Source organism: Pelodiscus sinensis, chromosome 1 (assembly GCF_052426305.1).
Source record: "Pelodiscus sinensis isolate ZL-2025 chromosome 1, ASM5242630v1, whole genome shotgun sequence".
Taxonomy (NCBI): Eukaryota; Metazoa; Chordata; order Testudines; family Trionychidae; genus Pelodiscus; species Pelodiscus sinensis.
In genome coordinates, this window is record NC_143052.1 from 192,463,661 (window position 1) to 192,486,280 (window position 22,620).

A 22,620-nucleotide genomic window follows, 5' to 3' on the forward strand; every position below is an offset into this window, starting at 1 on the left:
TCTGGGTCAGGCTCAGGGCTGGATATGGGTAGAGCCAGTGTGCCCCCTCCCCACTCTCTCTCCAGTTAAAAAGCCTTCAGGGCTCCATTTCCTGTTTTTAAGGAAAAAATAAAGTGGGTCTAGTACTGATTTTAGATACTGCCTAGACCAGGTCTTATAGGTTCCAAGGACCTTTAACTCTGTAGATGCCAAATGGTACTTGGCAATGCATGCATCCAGACGTCTCACAAATGTCGTTCCCCACCAAGACTAATCATGTGAGGGGAAATTGGTTTTAGCAAACCACAGATTTTTGAATTACTGACAGAACAGTAAGCTTAGACTATTTAAGTCTCAAAGGACAGTTCTCAGTGTGTCCACATCACATTAATAGAAAGTAAAAAATATAAGTAAAAGTTAAACAAAAAGTGAAATAGGACAGGACACATCTATCCCACCCCTGTTCCACTGCAATCAATTCATGGAGATCAGATAATGCATCTTTGTGGGTAGCTTGAATGCAAAATAAAGTATTAGACTAGACCTATCTGTCAGTTATTTAATTGTCCCTTTCTTTCTATTGAACACTTATTAGTGTTACAGACAGGTAAGTGTCCATTGAATGGCTTTAATGACTTGTAACAAGAACATGTGGGGCTTTGAGGCATTATATTCACCTCTTTCAAGAAAACCAAAAAGTAGTGATTACAATTTAGGACCCCAAACAGGTGAATAAAGGAATAAATTAAGGTACATCTCCCCATAAAGCCACCAAGTCCAGTTTTCTACATCAGATGATTGAAAATATTATTTAGCTAGAAACATGCCAATCAGAATGCACTCTGTAATGAAAGGTTGCCTCTCAGGGGATCCAGAAAACAGAAGGAAGAAAGGAAGAAAGAAAGAAGATGCTTCCACATGATCATAGAGGAGTAGGCAAACACAAACCTGGTTTGGCGGCTGTCAATAATCTGGTTCTTTTAAGTCTGCCACTCTCACTTCCCTTGGAACTAAGAATAATCTGATTCCAAAGTTCCATTCAGAAGGCTATGCCATATCTTGTGTTAGATGCTTAGTTTGTGGTCCATTTTTTCTGGCTTTGGGTAGTGCTGATGTAAGTCTCTGAATGAGACAGGAAAAGAAAATGCAGAGCTATCCTGCTTGCTGTAAGGCAAATAGTTACACCCACTGTTCCTTTCCCCAGTTCTACCAAAGTCTTTTTGTTTTAAACTCACCCCTCTTTTATTGCTTTTTTACATACCATGGACTCATGTATATTTGGACCTTTCAGGTTTGAAGGAACCACAAAGTGTTATAATTTCTTAATACTCCAAAAAAGAAAAGAAAGCCCTCTTCCTCAAAGATGTTTTATATTAAGTATTTGTTACTGGATAATGTCAGGCTCTTTCTCAATGAAATGTCCTGCGTGGGCTGTCACACCTGCTAAATATAATCCTCTCTTTCTTTTGATATTCTGTAAAGGGCCTTTAAAGGATCACATCTTCCAATCTGGAGATTTAATTGCTTCATCTAGGTTTTTTAAAAGCCTTGTAAATTTCTGAATTTGGTCTCTTTCAAAGCTGAAAGGGAGGCTGGATGAGGGTGACAGGGTTGCAATTCAAAACAATAGACAATGTTCAGTGTTTAATATAACATCAACACTGTTATTCGTAATAAAAGCTCCTTTTTATCATATTGTATGTTCAGTTCTTTGGGCAGACACTCCTTGCGCTGATTTTATGACTTACCAGTGAGTTAAATATGAAAATAGTAGCCCATTTCGATATGGTAAATGTACACCAGGGAGGAAGTCACAGATCCTGTTTTATAGAAGGTAATGGAGTGAGATTACCCACACTAATATACTTAAATCTTCAGAGAACATAAATCTAGCATGAAGAGGGTCCAAAAAAATCTTTCTTAAACACAGAAAATTGCACAATATATTTGGGTAGTTATAGATTTTATAGTTACTTTGTATAGGTCGCTACTGAATACTAATATTTAGTCATAAGACTGACAAATGAAGAAATAAATATTTGCTTTTATGGTTCATAACAGACTAATTAATCCAATATTTGGTGCTCTTTATTCCCAAAGAATGGTGGCAAAGCCATAATACATTTTCATGCAAACTGGTACTCTGTCTAGAACTTTTGCAGCATGTCAGATATAGTTTTTCTGTACACACAGACGTTCTCAATAACAGATGGTGACCACAAACTGCTTCATAAAATTGCATAATGCATAATTCCTAACAACTTGCATAACACACAGAATAAGATGATATTGAGCATACTCTACATCTGTCACTGTGCTCTACTGACAAAGTTTTCTACAAAAATGGATCAAGCTATATATGTACCTCTATCAGAATTATTAAAATATTTTCAGTTTTAACTTAGAGAGTCATTAGGACAATTACACTTGAGTAATTTGTTGTGATCTGCAAATATGTCTGAATTTTTCTTAAATGGAAATGTCCAGCAGTGTAATGGCTACTCTAATGTGAAGATTGATCAGTATGAAAAAAGATTATGGAGGTTTCCGTTTACATTTGCAAACTGGTTTTCATTGTCATTCCACATTGTAGGCAGATGTATTAGCTGAAGTTTCAAAAAACAGACAACTGAAATATTTTGTTTGTCTAGTAAAAATCTTATTTGCACAGCTTACAGACTTTAGCTCAACCGCAATAGAACACGCTTCCATCCATAGACTACCTTAACAGAATTAACCACACATACTTCTTCAATGGGAGTTTAGGGCGTAAATGAAAATAGAGGTGGGCCCTGCTAAGTTAAAGAATACTGGCACCTCCATCATTGTTCCAATTTCCATTTTCTTTAATCTGGTGGGAGATAGTCCTACTGTTCATTGGATCAGAGTTCACATTTCCAAACACTGGTTTAGAGCCATTTAGAAGGGACCATCATGATCAACTCTGACCTCCTGTACACTGCAGGACACAGAATCTCACCCACCTCCTCCTCTAATAAGACACCTAACCTCTGCCTGAGTTACTGAAGCCCTCAAGTCATGGTTTAAATACTTCAGGTTATAAAGAGTCTAGTGTTTATAGTAGTTTAAACCTGCAAGACACCCATGTCCCATTCTGCAAAGAAAAGCAAACAAGATCCCAGAGCATCTGCCAATCTGACCTAGGGGAATTTCCTTCCTCACCCCAAATATGTTGAGCAATTGGACCCTGAGTATGTGGCAAGACTCACTAGCCAGACACCTGGGAAAGAATTCTCTGTAGTAACTCAGAGGCCTCCCCATTTCATCACTGGTCATTGGGGACATATGCTACTAGCAGTAACAGCTCAGCTGCTTGCATAGGCCAAAGAACATCACCTAATAATTTCAGAATCAAGTCCGAAACTGCTGCTTTAATTGTACGTCGATAGTTTCAAATGTTGTAAAATTGACAAGTATTTAAGAACTAGCAACATGGGATTAAATGGGGATGTCAAGGCTCCAAGACTACTTCCAATTATGTGACCACCTTATTATATGGATTTGGGAAAATCACTTAACCGCTCTGTGCAGTTCACCATGCTGTAAAATCTGTATATTTACAGACTTTAAATAGATGATCTATCTCATGTACTACAATACATTAGATAGATCATTAGATGAAAAGGAGATCTATACAACTTAAAAGCTATTTATGAGGATGATGTGTATATTACAAATAAAATATGCATTAGACACTTTCCATCAGCATTCATCTATACACGAAACTCAAACTTTCATGAGAAAAATCACGTTTTCCACTATATACAGGACAAACAACTTCAGTGGTTACATTCCACATTCAAATCCAAAGGGTTAACATTTTCCCCATAAAACCTAACATCTAACATCAAGCAATTTTGTGATAAAAAGGTGACACATCTATCAATATCACCTCTCATAGGTATGGATGGCATTCATTAGAAAAGGTTTCCTTGTGTAAAAATGACATTTAAAGCAAGACAGAGTATTTTCCTATATCCTTCTCTCTACATACAGCCAGATAACTATTTTAAATGTATTCAAAAAGATGACTATTGGAATGTTCATACATTCCCATAAGTCACAATTTGGACATTTTGACAATCTCTCTGATTCTCTTTGACAGAACCCTAAGAACACTGGGATTATGTTTTACAGAAGGACAACTTTTAATGGCAAGAGATGGATTCTTTGTGTGTTAAGAGTACTAATGACTACTAAAGAAAAGAAAAATAAACCTCATCTGGTTAACTTTGTAATAGACAACACTAATGTCAACCTGATAGGCAACCCTCATGTCCCATTAAAAAAACCCAATTTTCATGTAATTTTCCCCCTTGTTCAAGCTGCTAGCTATGTTTAACTAATAGGAAATACTTTGTAAAGGCCTGATTCAATGTTCATTGAACCCACTAAAAAGACTCTGCTGTTCATCTTGGCCTCTAAGGATAGAACAGGAAGCAATGGGCTTAAACTGCAGCAAGGGAGGTTTAGGTTGGACATTAGGAAAAAGTTCCTAACTGTCAGGGTGGTCAAACACTGGAATAAATTGCCCAGGGAGGTTGTGGAATCCCCATCTGTGGAGATATTTAAGAGTAGGTTAGATAAATGTCTATCAGGGATGGTCTAGACAGTATTTGGTCCTGCCTTGAGGGCAGGGGACTGGACTCGATGACCTTTCGAGGTCCCTTCCAGTCCTAGTATTCTATAATTCTATGATTCAAGAGGCTTTGGATTAGGCCCCAGACTAGTGATGGAATAACCTCAGAAGATTCAGAAGTTTAGTTTGGAAAATAATCTGGAAGTTGGGATGCTTCCATGAACATTTTCTAAGTGATCTAAATCTCCTGAATCAGAAATCTGAGTTACAACTGTCAAGTAAATCTGTGTCTCTTAACCCTTCCAGCCTACTGTATCTCTTTCAGGAGTCTGATTTGTCTTGCATTCCCCATGGTTCACCTTACTTATAAATTACTTGCTTACAAAAATCAGTCATAAAAATACAAAAGTGTGACATCACAGTTACTGAAAAATTGCTTACTTTCTCATTGCTACCATATACTTATAAAATAAATCACGACCCTCCAAGTGAAAAACACTGATATAGTAAAATAGAGCAGTATTAACAAGTCATTGTCTGCATGAACTTTTAGTTTGTATTTCCTTTGCTAGTGCTTGTTATATAGCCTGTTGTAAAATGAGGCAAGTTTCTAGATGATTTGACGTAGTCCCTGAAAGACGTCTGCATATGCTCCAGGGGTATGTGTACCACTGGTTGAGAACCATTGATGTAAACAACTCTTCTACGTCTAAACTGGCAGCTTCTTGCGCAAGAACTCTTTTGCGGAAGAGTTCTTGTGCAAAAACTCTTCCACAAGCGAGCGTCTACACTGGCATGTGCTTTTGCTCAAGAGCATCCAGGGCAGTGTAGACACTCTCTTCCGCAAGAAAGCTCTGATGGCCATTTTAATCACAGGAGCTTCTTGCATAAGAAATTCATGTTGACTGTCTACACTCCCCTCTTCTGAAAGAGCTCTTGCGCAAGAAGGCTTATTCCTGGTGGGGAGAGGAATAACTTTTCCGGAAGAAGTCCTGTTTTACAATGCTATACTGTAAATTTACTTCTGGAAGAATGCTCATGCAGTGTAGACAGCCAGCAAGTTTTTGCAGAAGAAAGGCTGTTCTTTGGCAAGAAGCTGCCGGTGTAGACATAGCCCGCTTGTGATATTTTGGCACTTCCAACCTAGCTAGAACTAAGAAGAGCAGATTCATGAAAACAAGAATAATGAATAAAACAAGCTCAGCAACCTTTTGGGGGGAAAATTGAGTTGTTTTTCACTTTGACTCTGAGGGTAACTGCTTGTGCAATTCCTTACTTTATACAAACCATTTCCTTCGTCCCCAGTTTCAAACCAGCATTTTACATGCATCATTCCCTGGATTGAAGAAATAATTGTCTGTAGTCCAATGAATCATTGAAGAAACACTGATCACTGGTTGCATCTTTTTAAGATGTATTAATTTTGTTAACCACAAAGTAAAAGTTAAAAAGGAGACAAAAGATGAATACACTTCCAGAAACATTTGAAGATTCAGCCCATAAAGACTCAAATCACAAGTTTTAAAGTGTGAGTTTATTTAATAACACAGAATTTGAACTTGTATTTATATATAAACGGTCTTAACTTGCCCTTATCTGAGACTACGTCTAGATTGCAGGCTTCTTTCATAAGAAGCCTTTCGGGGAGAGATCTTCCGAAAAAACTTATTTCGAAAGAAAGCGTCCACACTGCACAAGCACATTGAAAAAGCTATGTGCTTTTTTGAAAGATAATGTCCATTCAGTGTGGACACTATCTCGCATTTCAACTGTGATTGCTATGGATGGAGTGGCCACCAGGCCACCTGTGCTTTTTCCTCTTTTCTCTTCTTTCAAAAGAATTCCCTCTTCCCCGTCCACACACGCTTTAGGATGAGGATTACCAATGTTGGAAAAACCCCTCTGTTCTTTTGATTTTCTTTTGAAAGAATGTGTTTGTAGTGTGGCTGTAACTGAAGTTTTTTCAGAAAAACAGACGTTTTTCCGAAGAAAAAAAACCTCTGTAGTGTAGACATACCCTGAGTAAAGCAAGGGAAATTCTGACTTCTTAAAAATTTCTGTTTCTAAAGTGTTTGATAAAGAACAACTAATAATCTTAGGTACAGTAAGGTTACTTGCTGACTTTTTGCACATATACTTTATTCTTTTTCCATTGCCTTTGATTCTATTATGACCTTTGAAAAGACCATGGTTTAATAAAAGCTAAACTGAACAAAGATTCAATATGCACATACATATAATTTTTCTAAAATTTAAATAAATGTACTACCAGGATCTTTTCTCTTCCTTAAATTAATCTGCTCCTCTATTTACTATAATCCCTATGTTCTCCCACTATTAACTACATTATGCCTTCAAGTCTATGGTCTTTATTCCAATAAGGACATAAAAGTGATGATGCAATTCTAGACAGTGCTCTGTCTGGCAGATCTGCCACTCTGCTCATCTGAGGAAGTGGGTTGTACCCACAAAAGCTCATGATACTATATTTATTTGTTAGGCTCCACGGTGCTACAGGACCACTCATTTTTTGAAGTTACAGACTAACATGGCTGCTTCTCTGAGACTGTGAATAACTTCTCAGAGAGTAGTTATTAACAATTCACAATCCTGCTGGAAGGGCATAACAAGTGGGGTTCCATAGGGGTCTGTTTTGAGACTGGTTCTGTTCAGTATCCACCAACGATTTAGATATTGCCAGAGAGAATACGCTCATTTAGTTTTCAGATGATAGGAAGCTAGGAGAGGTTGCAACTGCTTTGGAGGATAGGGTCATAATTCAAAATGATCTGGACAAACTAGAGAAATGGCCTGAGGTCAATAGGATGAAGTTTAATAAGGACAAATGCAAAGTACTCCACTTGGGAAGGAACAATCAGTTTCACACATACAGAATGGGAAGCGCCTGTCTAGGAATGAGTACTGCAGAAAGGGATCTAGGGGTCATAGGGGAACACAAGCTAAATATGAGCCAACAGTGTGACCCTGTTGCCAAAAAAGCAAACACGATTCTGGGATGCATTAACAGGAGTGTTGTGAGCAAGACACGAGAAGTCATTCTTCTGCTCTACTCTGCACTGATTAGGCCTCAGTTGGAGTATTGTGTCCAGTTCTAGGCACCACATTTCAGGAAAGATGTGGAGAAATTGGAGAAGGTCCAGAGAAGAGCAACAAGAACACTTAAAGGTCTTGAGAACATGACCTATGAAGGAACACTGAAAGAACTGGCCTTGTGTAGTTTGGAAAAGAGAAGACATGAGAGGGTCATGATAGTGGTTTTCAGATATCTAAAAGAGTGTCACAAGGAGGAGGGAGAAAAAAAATTCTCCTTGGCCTCTGAGGACAGGATAAGAAGCAATGGGCTTAAACTGCAGAAAGGGAGGTTTAGGTTGGACATTAGGAAAAACTTTTTAGCTGTCAGGGTGGTTAAACACTGGAATAAGTTGCCTAGGAAGGTTGTAGAATCTCCATCTCTGGAGATATTTAGATAGATGTCTATCAGGGATGGTCTAGATGGTACTGGGTCTCAAGATTCTTTCCAGTTCTAGTGTTCTGTGATTCTGATTCTATGAATTTTCAGGAAATGGGGTTTCAGTAGCCAGGTTTCTAGCATATATGATCAGCGTTTTACTTATTTTTATGTCTGTGTACAGATCTGTATTTACATAGCTTTGTTCTGTCTTGTGCTACATCTGTCTTGTTAATCCAGTACAGACTTCCAAGTCATTTATTGACTGACTTTATTGTAAAGCAGAATAATAACTGAGATTATTATTGGAGGAATCAACAATCTTTGCCCAAAACTTCAGGCTACATAGAGCTTAGCCAAGATATACAATGTATGAACTGGGGGAGGTGGGGGGAAAGTATGATATATATATATATAGCCAGACATACTTTTCATATCAAATTTGTGACTATAGTGGTCATTAGTTACATATTTCCTGAATTATATTATATATGTGTAATATACATATTTCACAAAGTTACATGCTAACTTTTTGATGCTTTGATAGCAGCATTTGGAGACATGTCATAGAGCTCAGTGAAGTAAGACCACGAAGGAGGTTTTTTTCAAGAACATTCTACCTATGCATACCTCACTATTCAACCTGTGTCACATTCCCTTCATTTTACTGAGTCATGCCACAATAAATTGCAGTTTTCTTTAGTATAAGTAATGTGTGTTCTAATGAAATTCTTTCATGCATGATTTTCTGAACTAATGAACATAAAGAATGTATTTAATTTGTAACATTATTTTGTACTGGTTTATGATTAGATTAGCTATTAAATGAAGACTCTTCTGTCACTGGTGAAAAAATTATATGTTGCAGCAGCATAAGTCACTTGTTGGCTTATAGTCTCAAAGTATCACAAATCTATGTGATGTCCTTAAGCACGGGTTTGTGTTTGGATCTCTGAATTAGCTGGAGAATGTTTAAAGTCACTTGTATGCAGACAGCTCCTCACTGATTCTGAATGTGAGCATTGTTTATTCAAAAAGTACATTTAATATTACACTCAGGAAATATGCTCCCTATACTCTGTTTTCAGATAGATATACAAGAACAGGTACTTCAGACCAAAATCACCCTCACTTTGTTTAAGCACGCAGATAGCTGTGTTAAACATAATAACCTGTCAAAATATGACCCGCGGAGGATGACAAGATCTCAGGGCAACTGCAATTTTGCATGCAGGTGGATGAGAAATTCTCATATTTGTACAGTCTTTTTGTGGGGGGGGGGGGGGGGGGAGGCTCTGCATGTGTGGGATGCAGATCAGAATCAGGCCCTTAATGATGTATCTATATTACAAAGAGTGCAATAGCAATGAACAATATTACAAGATAAAAGCCAGAATGTAAGTGTTAGCTGGTGAGCTACTATGGTCTGTGTTATGCAGGTCAGACGATAGAATAGTTATCAGAATTGGCTTTAGGCCTCAAAATCTGTGATATCTGTACAGAGTGGGGTAGACACTGTATAAAACACAAAGTTTGCCTAGATGCGTCAGTCCAAATTCTGCAATGACTTGTGCAATCACCATTGTAGTCAGTTGGGCTGCATGAGTTGTAACAGTGCAGAATACTGTAAGGTCCTTAATTCAACAACTGTGATGGCCCTTGTATATCTATGTCTAGTTATGCTGCTATGGCTATTGACATTCAAATGGAAAATTGAATGGCAATTGGTAATGTTCAGCAATAAATTCAACGTGTTTTAAATTCAGCAACACAATGTAGTTAAGAGGGCACAAAACTTAAGAGTCAGGAGATACTAGGTCTAGTCCCCTTGACTCACTGTGTAGCTGCTTTGGGCCAGGCCCTTTTTTCTGTACTTCAGTTTCCCCATCTGTTCAAATAAACATAATATTACTTATTCACCTTTGAAAAGCACATTGAACTCAGTGGATGAAAAGCCCTAAATATGATAACTTTAGGATGAAATTTGAGGATTTTTAACAAATCTTGATTTTACTGTAAAATTTGATTTAAAATACATTAATCATGATAGAATTTCTGTGAATATCTGGTTCACTTTTGTCCACTGTTTCAAGTTGCACAGAATTCTTCATTTAGGAATCAATTTTTTTAGTTAAGAATATTTTCTCAAACCTATAAGGAAGTTAAGAGTATGAACAATGATTCAAAATTAGAGTTTTCTATTAATAAAAAAACCTATATTTTTAAAGTTTGCTATAGTATGGATTTTTAATTAAAAATTGGCCACTTTTCCAGCAAGCATGGGCATCTGAGACAACACAATACACTTCCATTTAGAAATTGAGTGAAAATAGGCCAATTTTGCAAGCTAGAGTGCCAGTCACCTACAAAATATTCAAAAATATCCATGTTTTCACTGTGGAAACAGTCATTAAGATCTCAAATAAAAGCACTGAAAAATTGCAAAAAAGGAGCATATGAACATTTTCCCCAAAGAAATCCCATGAAACAAAAAGATTGAATATTTTAGACTAAAAGACAAAGCAACTGTAGTTTGAGGAGCTTTTGGAAGGTATAGTTATTCCAGTATACATTATCTGCAATAAATTTGCAGAACAAATGGACAGAAATGTAGTTCGAAGAAATTCAACCTAGTTTATTGCCTATGTTACACAAATACATCTTTCTGTAGAACTGAATCATTTCTTTGGACCTTTTTATCAATATTGACACAGTTGAAATAAAACAAACTGTCATCTGATAAAAAGCTGATAACAGAAGATGCAGTTTACAACTATATTACAACCATATACAGTTCTTTGAAATTATCAGTGAAATCATTTTAACTTTATTTTCTTTTGGGTAAAGAACTTTTAATGGAAGATATTGTACAATTTCTCAGGATTAAGACAATGCACTTAAGACGCAAGGTTCTCTTACATAGTTTGTTTTAGTATAAATCTGCTATCCTTTAACTCTGATTATAAACACTCTCCTCAGGATATGCACCTGGTTTTGGCTTGGGATATATTGTTTCACTCCCAAAAAAAAGCTTTATAAAGAGAATACACCACATTTCAACAGCAATATAAATAATGTTGCAGTTTGGGATCTCTTACGCTGCTTTAATTTTTTTTCTTTCTTTTTCATCTGAACTGAACCACACCTCTCTAAAAATACTCATTTTGTTAATGGAAACCATATTTTTAAGCATTTTTGTGTGCGCATGACCTGCTGACATGCCTGCACAATCTTTAATGTCAGTTTCAGACGACACGTGTCTTATGAAAGTCTGGGCCCAGCTCTCGTCTGGGCCTGAGAGCTGTCCCACATCTTTATGAGAAAGAGGGACAAAAACTTCTGGTTTTGGCATTTTATATTGGAGTCTGTTTTAAGCTAGGAGAAAAAAAATAGCAACGTAGAGTCTAGACAGAAAAGATTGGGTTGAAATCTGGAAGCTATTCAGTGAGGCTACAGCACATGGCAGCTTGACTGCAGCAAGGGATCGCATTACACTGCCTAATTACACATGAAAAATGTACACATCACTTTTCTTAAATGCTTGGAAAAATAGATGTTCAGATGGCAATTGTGAACTGCAGTAACTGAGCCAGTTGTACATAGTTGGAACATTTTACAAATGGTATTTCAAAAGCCTGCATGCCTTTTTACAATGTGATTTTTTTTTTAATGTTCATAAAATAAATTCTAAAAAAGGTAGTCTAAATTTAGCAGATGGTTTCATTGTAAAGGAAATATTTAGGGGTAAAAAAATGCAACCTGTAAGATGGAAGAGCCTGATTCCTTTTAACTCAATAGCAAACTTAAATAGATATCCACAGGAGAAGGATTGAATCCTAGGCCTCCAATCCAGCACATATTTATTCATGTTCTGAACTGTACTTACATAGCTCCCAAAACACTTCCTCACTCAGTGTTAGCATTTTAGATCTTTAGTGGGACTACGCATGTGAATAAAGATAACCACGTGTCTAAATATTTGTAGAATCATGTCCTGAGATTGTACATACTTGTATATGAAATGTTCAGAATATAGGGTTGCCAGATGGTTGAAACAAATATACTGCACAAACCCCACCCACAAAAAAACCCACTGGGAACAAATTCTGTTGAAGGGGGGAAAAAACGGGGGGGAGGGGACGACCAAAGTTGTTGAACAAAAAAAAAGGACTCCAAGGACTTAAGCCAAAAGATTTTTTTTTTTTTCAAATAAAACAGCATGTCCCCTTTAAGTGCAGGGATAGGAACGGGGGAGAGGTTGAGCACTAAGACCGAGGGGAAAGCATTGCTTCCCCTAGGTCTTTTGGCTGGCAGCCATTTTGTGCCGGCAGCCTTGGGGAACCAGGTAAGCCTGGGGATGTTGGGGGGGGGGGGAGGCTGGGCACTGAGTGTTTGTAGGGTTGCCAGGTGCCTGGCATTTTTGCCTCCTGGCCAGGGAAAAATTCAGAAAATACCGGACATTTTAGGTGTCCGGTGTTCTCTGAATTTTTTTTACCGGACAGAAGCTGAAAATACAGGACGGTCTGAGTGAATACCGGACACCTGGCAACCCTAGCAGAATAGGAGAATCAGAGAAGCATGAAACACACACAGCCACCCACCCGGTGACTTTAATCAATCAGATTTTTTTTCTTAGGCATTTGTCTATTATGAACTCAGTTTCAGTAACACACCAAAATAATGTAGAAATGTTATCATAATATAATGCATCATTTCATTCATTCCGAATGGTTCCTAGTCTCCTCTAGTATAAATAACAAACATGTAAGAAGACTACTTTCAGGGGGGGGGAAAAGGCCATTTTTCAAGATATTTTCACAGATTAACTATTTATAGTCTTCATTAAATAGCAAGACATAAAACACTAGTTTTGCAGGAGAAAATGTTTGAGGTTATATCTTCTTGTTCATACTTCAGTCTTTTCTAGAAGAATCCACTGCAACAGAAAATGAAGATAAAGATCCATTAGGGCCCATTTCTGCAACTTTACAAAAGTAAATCATTTAGTGCAAATTAAGTTCTTGAACAACATGACTTAGGGTTCTGCATAGATTTTGGTTGATACCCATTTTGGGAGAATGGCTTCCTTAATGATGTCTATACAGTATCCTTTTTTCTAAAAACTAGTCTTATTTAAAATGCTTCAGTGAATCTACTATTTAAAAGTAAGAAAAGCAGGCTGGCAAGGAAATACTCAGCCAACAGATTCTTCAGGCACAAAGGTAGGATTCTTTCCCTTTAAGCTGTGCAAGGAACCCCCATTTAAACTGTTACTCTGAATAAGCACTAAGGAGAAAATAGACCCCTGAAATTACTACAGTAACAATACTCCCAGTTTGACTTTGCTATCTGCGTATCTACCAGTGCTTCATTTCTGGTGCCAATGGATCGTCAGACCTTAGAGTAACTACTGATCCCTGATACACCAAGATGAAAGATGGGGACCCATTTTGACAATTCAGGAAGACTTGGTGACCCAAGGCAATTCAAAAACAGGGGGAGGAAAGGGGCAGAGCCACCTGGGGAGACACTTGGTGACCCTTTTGAAATGTAATGGCGACCCATATTTGGGTCCCGACCCATAGGTCGGGAAACCCTGCCTTAGAGTTTCATTCCTGTTGTTACTGGAAATGGAATCAGAATGAAATAACGATCCAATCCATCCAGCAGAAAAGTCCTTTTGAAAGGAACATGACCGTTTATGGAATCAGAGGAGGAGATTTTCTACCTTATTTGGACAAACCTTGGCAATTCTGATTACATTTATTGAAGCTGTTTTGTCACTCTGGGGATACTACCATAATACCCTGTGGTGCCTTGTTAATCCTTCTCCTTTTATGGCACTGCTGAGGAAAAGGTGCAAAGCCATATAAATAGATCACTTTTGTTGGAATCCTGAACACTAATAAAATTCCAGGAGTGGACATATCTGTTAACTGTAGTTAAGACAATGCCTACCATTGATCTATAACTAATGTTTAAGTACATATATGAGGCCAAAACTATTATAGACATCACAGGGACAACCTTAATACCTGCTCTGATGTGTATCATACCGGATTTGCTGGGAGGTCATAAGTGTGGGAAGGCAGAGTAACATTCCAGGATGGAGTCTCTCGATGTCACACAGTAGTGAGAGTTAGGTGATAGGCTTTTAGAGGAAACAAGAAATTAGGTCCTTAACTCTACTGTTACATTAAATCACAAACCATTTCCCTCTCATGGAACAGATGAGCACGAGTCTGGGGACTAGTGCTTCCTTGAATTGATAGCCTCCGCACAATTCTCCAGTAAAAGGGATGCATACTGAGCTAAGAATTTGGCCCGATATCAACATTAGAAGGACACTTGTCCTGTACACCATTGTGTCACTGATCTATGAGAGCACTCACTGGTCTGACAACCTCTCACTGCTTACACTCCCAGTCCTCCAAAGACTGAAACTCATAATTGATGAGATTGATAATAGATTACATAATTAATTAGCTATTAAGGATGAATTTTAAATCAGGCTAATAAAACATTTCCTCTTCTGCTCATATTCTTAAATGGGCTAGTGGTAGAGAAGGAGGAATGATCACAGGAAACAAATCACTTCATGTAGTCAATTCTCTGACCACAGTTCTGCTATTTTAACAAATCTTATTAAAATTACAATCCTGTCTTTTATGAAATCTGTTTTACTAAACAAGAACAAAATAAGTTGAGGCAGGAAAAAATGCACTATTTGGAGCAGATCTTTATTGCAACTGATTTAGCAAAACAAGCCACATGGGAATGAAATGGCTTTCTGGAACATTTCTTGTGGTCATTTCTCTCTCCATGTGGAAGAGAAGAGTATTTTAAGTAAGACAGCTGCATTACTTCCTACAATAGTAACTTATACTAAGTAAATTATTTTTACTCAATAGAAAATACAACTACTCTGATGTTACTCTTATTTGTGAATTTCTGGCTCAATATCCAGCTTTTAACATGCTCATTTCAAAATGTGTTCATGCATACAAGTTATATAGTTAGCACAGAAGGGGTAGAGCAAAAATTCAGATCTGAATTTCAGTTTTGATCATTCCACCATTTGAAGTCATTTGCTTCACTGGTTTTGCTTTAGCCTATTACAGAACTAGATGCCAGATGTGCAGTTTCAACAGGGTTCCAGGCTCAGTTTTGACCCCTCCTGAAATACTGGCTGGTTGGATTTTAACTGAAGAGTGAGAGTTCTATGCAAGAACATAGCACAACAAGAGCTACAAGTGTAAAAGCATAGGAGGAACAGATGGTTTTAAGGACTGATAAATGGATATGAAGACGTTTTCCTCTAGATCTCAGTATAAAGTTGATCCAGGCCAATAGTGGGCTATTTTTTTCTGTAGCCTATCCAGGAACAGTAGGCAATAGCATTTCAGTTTCTAGAGGGTAGTATCCTTATTACTAAAACAATTGCTATAATTAACTCCTGGGTATGTCTACACAGCACACTTATTTCAAAATAAGCTATTTCAGAATTTTCTGAAAATAGCATATTTTGAAATAGCACATGTACACAACAGGGAAGCCTCAAAACTAGTTCAAGGCAGGTTTCCCTAATGTGGGCATACTACCTTGAATTAGAGCCCCTATCTCATAGAACTGAAAGGGACCTTGAGGTTATTGAGTTCAGTCCCCCTACCCTCTCAGAAAAAGCAGGTACTATCCCTGATGGATTTGCCCCAAATGGCCCCCTCAAGGATTGAGCTCACAACCCTGGGGTTAAGCAAGCCAATGCACAAACCACTGAGCTATCCTTCCCCTGCAAGGCACTGGAGAGTAATTATTCTGAATGGGCCTGGGAAGGAGCCACTTCACTATAATGGCAGTGGCACATCCACACCGATGTTATTCTGAAATAGCTATTTCAGAAAAAGTGCTATTCCTCATGGAGTGAGATTTACAGTTTTCAGAATAAGCCATCCACTATTTCGAAATTATCTCAAAATATGGAATTGCTGTGTAGACGCTCACATTGTTATTTCAAACTAACTGTGCTATGTAGATGCACCCTTACTGGCTTCCTTATAACTGGTCCCAAGATCTGATTAAATAAGTGTAAATGACTGAACTTCCTCAAGTTCTTACATGATACCTCCAAGTTGAACCAGTGTGAGGAAGATTTTCCTACTGTTTGCTGCCCATGCTGCTCCTCTTTGGGTTGGTAATGTGGCAATAGATTCAATAAAAGAATCTATAACAAAATAAAAATATCATTTATGGATGAGAGTTTATAAAGTGTATTAATAGTGCAATTATAGTAAAAGGCATCTTGGTGAAGGAAGAGAAAATGATAGCTTCTTATAACCATTAATTCCACTTGGAGCAGAAATGTCCCTATGCAGGAATAACTGTGTATATGTAGGGAGATTTTCAACCGTAATGATAAAATACTTTAATGCAGGGGTTCCCAAACTTTGATACTGGTGACCAGTAAATCCATTCATGAGCTTTTGGAGGACCAGTAACATTTATTTGCATATTCTTTAAGCAAATGAATATGCAAATATTCTGGTCTTCCCAAAACCCCCAGTGCCAACTTTAGCCCACAGCAAAGTCAGTCAGGGCCACACAAGTGAGATACAAAACCACAACACCTCCAAACCCCTCAAACCTCACTAATGTGGCCCCAACTGTGCTTGTGGGTGCTGGGACAGAGTTCTGTGGAAGAGTGCTTGCAGATGCTGGGGCAAGGGACAGGGTGTTTGTGGGTGCTGGGACTGGGTACTTGTGCAAGTCTTGGGGGGGGAGGGGACAGGGACCGATACCTGGGGATCCTGTAGCTGCCAAGGCCCAGGAAGTGTGCAGGCTGCTCCCCCGTCCCCCAAACAGCCGCGCGGTACCTGACACGCTGGTCCATTGCACACCTGATGCCTTCCTGCGCTGGGGGGAGGGAGAGTCCCAGACCGTGCCAGCCCCAACCACTCGGGCAGTGCTTGCCTTGCTCCTCCGTTCCCCACGGCCGCACGCGCCGCCTGAGCAGCTGAAGCCGGCGCAGTCCCGGATCCCCACCCCTCCCCCATGTGCAGGAAGGCAGCAGGGGAACAGAGTCCCCAGCGCGTGATGGACCAGCATTTTATGTACCACGCCGACTGTTGGGGCAGAGGGGAGAGCAGCCCGCACACTTCCGGGACCTGGCACACAGCTGCAGACCTGCCCCCCAACCCCGCAGGAAGCCTGCACTGCCTCCGTTGACACTGGGAGTTCAGCGCAGTGTTTATCTTAGGGGTTGCTGGCAGCGAGGCGGGCTCTCGCAAAAATTTTTCTGAGGCCTGGTATTTTTTTTCCTAAGGACCGGTATTGGGCTGCAGACCGCAGTCTGGGAAATGCTGCTTTAATGTATTAATTACTTTCCCCATTGTGAATTACAACATAAATCAGACACTAGTTATTTATTAATTATTTGACAATCTGAAAAATATTTTTACAAGGTCTCTTTCTCTCTCTCTCTCTCTCCCCCCTTTTCTTCCAGGTTCTTATACCTCACTCAGCATTTCAGAGGGGCCCAGAGCTCCCTGCCCCATGGCCACAGTAGCAGCAGTGGTGTCTGGGAGCTCTGGGCCTCTTTGAAATGCTGCAGGAGTGCCGCTCCTTCACTCCATGCAGTTCTGATGGCTGAAGGGAGGGCTAAGGATTGACTGCCCTTGGCCTTGCTCCTTCCAGCCAAGCCGCTGCCTGACACATTGTCCCTGAGCCCTTGGTGGCTGCTTTTCATCTATAAAGTGAGGTGATTAACAACTGTCAAGTAAAATTACTTCTTCATTCTTTTCCCCGAGGGAAATCTGTACAGGGTGTTTTTTATTTGTTAGCATTTATTGTTTTAGAGTGAAATACTCCCTGCTTGTGTTAAGTGAAAGTGAGACTGAAGACTTGCATGTTCCATTTGGACAAGAAGTTAGCCACCTTTATGTTATGAAGGACCTAAGGGACAGCTATACTATGATAGGCCCATGACATGTCTGTAGCTGGCCTGGGACAGCTGATTTAGGCTCATGGGACTCAGGCTGTGAAGCTATAAAAGTGTGGGATAGATGTTCAGATTGGAGTCAGGCTCTGAGGTCCGTCCCCCCCCGTGAGTGTGGAGGTTCTCGGAGTATGACCCCTGAAAGACCCAGTTTCTGAGACTCGGTGCTATGCAATTTTTTAAAATCAAAGTGTAGACAACAGAGTTCTACACTCTGGGGTTGGCTGCCAAGAACATCCTGTCCCATACATACCCTTACAGTGAGCAATTCCTTTATACCAATGAGCAGAACTGTTAAGAGTAGTCACATTGCCAGTGCTTTGTATGATCTTTCAGTCAACGTGAGCCTAGATAGCTTAGTACTTTCAAGACAAGGACTGAGATCTTGACCATGATGGAATGTTCTATAATGAGCCAGTGCCTTTTCAGATTCTAATACTGGCTTGTGAGCTATTAATTCACAAGGGTTGGCAACTCTTGTGATTTTATTGAAAAGCATATGATATTCGGCAGGGTTATTTTAAGTTTCTCATGGGCTTATAATTACTGGCACCAAACACATTTACACGCATTCAAAGTTGTAAATCATTTCCCATTATTTTCAATGGGACTGAAGCCACGGACTTCCCTCAATCAAAATGGCTATTATTTCCCTGTAGCTAGCTTTTAAAATACTGCGTCCCCTTGCAAAGACATCTGTTATCTACTATCATTTCCAGTGGCATTGAAGCCAGGCTGTCCTCAGATGTCTGCTCCTGATGTCCCTTGACTAGGAATGGACAAGAAATTGTCAAGAGAAAGTTATGGAACAGGATAGAACCTAGGTGTGGGGCTATGACAGGGAAATCTTGGGGTCAGGAGGAGGCTGATGTGGGTGGTGTAAGCTGGCTGCCTTAGTCCAGGACCCCTGACCTGTGCTCATGCCTGTAAGTAAAGGTCCAGCAGCTCCTTTCAAGCCACAGGGCCTGAGGGCAGGGCTGGCAGCAATGCAAATGCAGTCCTCCAGTCAATAAGGCCCGAGACCCTGGTGCAGGGCAGAGCAGCAAAGCAAACCCAGTCCTACAGCTAGTAAGGCCCAGGACAGCCAAACAAACACAGTTCTCCAGGCACAAGCAGGGAGGGGGAGACTACAACCCAGTATATGTGGTAGCAAGGGGGACATGGGCTCCAGCCCAGGGCCCTAGCAGTGGCAACCCTGGCTGCCACCAGGGTCAGCAGAGATCCAGCCCACAACACACCAACACACTCTAAAATGTTATGTGATCAACCTGACAGTCATCAGTTTCCCCTGAGCTACTGCCTAACTCCCCCTCTGCACCTACCTGGCTCCACGCCAGCTGCTGATTCTTGGGGTCATGGTAGTCTGAACCCATGGGCAGAGTGTAGAAGGTCTCCTCTTCAGAGCAGGGGCCCAGTGATCCAGATCAGCCCTCAGCCTCTGCAAGGCCCTCCTGGCTTGGGAGCTCTGTGCAGGATTCTACTTCCTCCAGCAGCTGAGGCCTTACTGGACTGGGCTTTTATACCACTCACCCTACCCCTTGACCTCTGTGGAGTTAAAGGGGCAGAACCCAGTTCGGCCCACCTGTGCTCAGAGAGGGGTTCTTCTGCCTCGTGATCAGTGAGCAGCCACCTCTGCTCACTACAGTGGAGAAAAATGGGCGTGACAGAAAATGAGTGAGAGAGAGAATAATTTAAGGGGAAAACAGGGGCAGGGGAGCAGGGAACTAGTGGTGTGCTTACAAGTTATCAGCCAACTGTTTGAGATGCTGCAGTGAGATGCCACTTACAGCAGATTGTGAAAATATTCCAAATACCGATTGTGCATGCCCTGCTGGATTCCTCAAGCTTGGCTCCACTACTGTGCAGCTCAGCTACAACAGACTTCAATATTTGTGGTGGGGAAGTAGAAATATTCCTAGACCTCATGGGACAATATAACCCAAGTGTAACCAGTGCAGTGATGCATGCCTGAGTCTGCAAACCACCTCCAGCAGGGGGAACAGCAGCAGCCACTACAGCCACAAGGGGTCCTGCAGTCTTGTCACCCATTACCAGATCTGACTAAGTCCACTAGAATAAACCTCGTCCCCACTATTTTGGGGTTAAGAAGCTTCCCCCTTAACAGGGCTGTGATGCCTTCAGACTCTGTTTTTTCCTTCTGACCGTTAACCACGTGGGTCAGATTGAGAAAACAAGAAACGCTCTCCCAACCACAAAACCACTCTATATGTTGTAGAGATTCTCATAATAGGATTGCCCCTCACCTTTCTGGTGGGCTTTGTAAAGTTGCTAACAATGCTGTCATTTAAATCATCATTAAGCGGCTACGTTGACATCTTACTGAGTTGAACAAGAGAAAGCACACCTTTCAGAGCTGTTGTTTAAGTTCCCCACTACTCGAGCATATATCACAGCATTGCTCATCTGCGAGTCACTTTTCAAAGCTTCTCTTTGCATATATAAGAGAGATTTTAAAAACATACAAATGATAAACAGAGAATCTGGAAAATCAGTTGTCAGGTTTTTTTTAAAAAGGGCAGTCTGGTAGTTTGCTGACCCAGCCCAATTCAAGTCAGGGTGAGGCCAGGAGGGAAAATCCAGGGGCAACTGAATACAGGTGGAATGAAGCAGAAGATATATAGAGGGAAGATATGTGATATATGGAGACAGAATACTGATAAGGCAGGGGAATGGATAGAGATAAAATGGCAGCAGCCCTACAAAAACTGATAGGAGCAGGTAAGTAGAATCTAACTGTGAGCAGCCAACAGAGGGGCTCAAGTCTTTGCATGTATGTTTTAAGAGTATGTTTTGAGCTCTAGAGTGATTGCACGTGAAGAAGAACTGGGCAGCATTTCCCTAAAAATTCCAGGAGGCAGCATTTCCCTAAAAAAATTCACTGGTTAGTAGTCTTTTAAAGATCTCATGATTCTCAAACCAATCTCGTGATTTCTGGAATTCTGACTCATCTTTGAATGATTTTGGAAATATTGTCTTCCAAAGTCTTTTAGGACCATTGGTGCTGGCAAAACTCCATTTGTAGACAAGTGGAGTTAAATGCCTGAGCTAGGATTGCAACAGGGAGGCACTCATAAATTACAAAGGAATCAAACTTCACTACTGAAAAGCAGCCCCCTGTGAAATGAGATGCAGCAACTATTTAAGGGCAGAACCCCGTTTGGTTCTGAATGCCTCCCCCCTCCCTCCCAGCTGCTACTGAAGTTAATGAGAGACGAGAACATTCAGCATTTCACAGGAGCTGCTCAGTACCTCACAGATGGAGTTGTAATAGCACACAGCAATGAGAAACAGACAAAGGGAGGCATATCTTATTTAGCTGAAACTGAAGTGAGTTTGTATGTCCATAAAAAGAGGGTGATACAAATTGATATTTAGCTTGGACTCCAAAGCTAAGCCCCTGAAATGTGAAAAAGAATGCCATGGGAGCTTCACTGAACACAATCAATCAGGCCCTCTATTCTCCATCTCATCCATATGATGGCAACTTCTCCAGCAACACAATGTCCCCTATCACAATAGTCAGGTATGATAAGAACAAGATAGTCCATCTACCCCAGTATCCTGTCCTCTGACAGTGTTGAGTGTCAGATGGTTCAGAGAGAATGAACAGAGGACCATTATTGAGAGATCCTGTTGTTCAATCCTAGGTACTGACTGAAAAGAGAGAGTTCAGTCAACTGAAATGCCAAAAATAATTTTCTACAGTATCTAGATGTTGCTAGGATTCCCACTTAGTCTGGACCTTTGTTTAATTTGTGAGTTCTGACCAAACGGCAGTACAAGTTGACATGGCTGCTGAGGTGAACAGTGTCTTTTCCTGTCACCTTTTGCAGCAGTCCAAAGTGAACTAAAATGAATGTCCCCAGAAGAAATATGCAATTTCCCTCCTTCAAGAGCATATAAGAACATAAGAACGGCCGTACTGGGTCAGACCAAAGGTACATTTAGCCCAGTAGCCTGTCTGCCGACAATGGCCAGCACCAGGTGCCCCAGAGAGGGTGGACCGAAGACAATGATCAAGCGATTTGTCTCCTGCTATCCTTCTCCAGCCTCTGACAAACAGAGGCCAGAGACACCATTTCTATCCCCTGGCTAATAGCCTTTTATGGACCTAACCTCCATGAAATTATCTAGCTTCTCTTTCAATTCTGTTATAGTCCTAGCCTTCACAGCCTCCTCTGGCAAGGAGTTCCACAGGTTGACTACACGCTGTGTGAAGAAGAACTTTCTTTTATTAGTTTTAAACCTGCTACCCATTAACTTCATTTAGTGTCCTCTAGTTCTTCTATTATGGGAACTAATAAATAACTTTTCTTTATTCGCCCTCTCCACACCACTCATGATTTTATATACCTCTATCATATCCCCCATCAGTCTCCTCTTTCCTAAACTGAGAAGTCCCAGTTGTTTTAACCTCTCTTCATATGGGACCCGTTCCAAACCCCTAATCATTTTAGTTGCCCTTTTCTGAACCCTTTCCAAGGCCAAAATATCTTTTTTGAGGTGAGGAGCATATCATACTTTGTTCTTGTATTTGTCCCTTTTTGGAAACAGATGCTC

General features: G+C 40.2%; 1 long non-coding RNA gene across 2 annotated transcripts; it reads right to left on the reverse strand.

Annotated features, from left to right (window-relative positions):
- Nucleotides 1-10,563: 10,563 nt before the first annotated feature.
- LOC112546396 (uncharacterized) lies at nt 10,564-19,514 on the reverse strand. Of its 2 annotated transcripts, none has more exons than XR_012901265.2 (3): nt 19,362-19,514; nt 14,105-14,199; nt 10,564-12,984 (listed from the first exon to the last, which is right to left on the reverse strand). It is a non-coding gene; the product is annotated as an uncharacterized LOC112546396 (long non-coding RNA). The 2 variants fall into 2 exon arrangements; XR_012901263.2 differs by having other exon boundaries at nt 14,084-14,199.
- Between the last annotated feature and the right edge of the window lie 3,106 nt (nt 19,515-22,620).